This window comes from Chiloscyllium punctatum, chromosome 15, assembly GCF_047496795.1.
Source record: "Chiloscyllium punctatum isolate Juve2018m chromosome 15, sChiPun1.3, whole genome shotgun sequence".
NCBI lineage: Eukaryota > Metazoa > Chordata > Chondrichthyes > Orectolobiformes > Hemiscylliidae > Chiloscyllium > Chiloscyllium punctatum.
This window is the reverse complement of record NC_092753.1, coordinates 36753099-36754382: the sequence shown is the minus strand read 5'-3', so window position 1 is coordinate 36754382 and position 1284 is coordinate 36753099.

Genomic DNA, 1284 nt, shown 5'->3' with positions numbered 1-1284 from the left:
TTAAACTCCATCTGCCACTCTCGGCCCATTGGTCCATCTGAACAAGGTCCCATTGTACTCTGAGGTAACCTTCTTGGCTGTCCACTACACCTCTGATTTTTGTGTCATCTGAAAAATATGGTAGTCATACCTCCCATATTCAAATCATTTGTATAAATGACAAAAAGCAGTGGACCCAGCACCGATCCTTGCAGCCAACTACTGATCACAGGCCTCCAGTATGAAAAGCTTATATCATGCATTTAATAAAACAAAACATGATGAAGCACTTCAAAGGAGAGAAGGTATTCAGGGACTGAGCAAGAATTGAGCAAAAAAATATGGAGAAATTGATTATGACAAAATCAAAGCATAAGTTTCAGCCAAGCTTATGAAGATTGGCAGAGATGTAGAAAGGCAGGATTTGGGAAGTATGTCCAGGGAGCAGCTGTCTGATTATTGAAGATGCTGTCACTAAAGGTTGAGCAAGGAAACCTGGCAAAGTGTAACAGGTATCTTCAGCTGATCCCTGCTGCAAATGGTTGAAGCAGCAAAGGAGGAGTGGGGTGCTGAAAGAGAATAGACTCTCTTCTAGACATAGTAAAATTGATTGCTGGTTAATGAACATTTTGCTATTGTTGGTGGGCCTTTAAAGTTTGTGGACATGGCTATAGTTAGCAACATTAAACCAGCAGCATTTCTGGAATGGACGTGGCGCAGCCTCTCAGGATGCATCTGATTCCTTCAGTCACTACTTTGCCAACCCCCAATTACTCTTTCAATCCAGGTTACATTCTAGCCACAAAACTCAACAGCCTAACAGTAGTAGCACTGTGCTGCAGCAGATGACTCTCAGTTCTGTTTAAGACTGAGTGTTACTCAATCCTGTAGATATAGAACCCCTGCAAGTTATCCCTTGGAGACTAATTGCATTGAAAGAGAAATTCAAATGTGCAGTTGATGACTGTAAGGATAACATTCATGATTTAAAGCCAAGACCTTTAATATATTGCACAAACTAGAAGCAGCATTGAATAAACACTATTTTGGTTGGTGACAGATACTCTAAACTACAGAAAAGATTCCCTGTTTCATCTTTACAATGATGAAGTAGCTCCCTATCATGATTATGCTTTACTCCATATATTGCCCCATTCCACAGTACTAGTTAGCTCCTAATATCTTACTTACTTTCGTTTCCTTAACTAGTCAGATACCTTCAATTTCCTAGAACTACGTAACACTTACAAGGATGAATTGGAGATTCTTCTCTCTTGCTAAAGCAAAAATAACCTGGCAACTTTT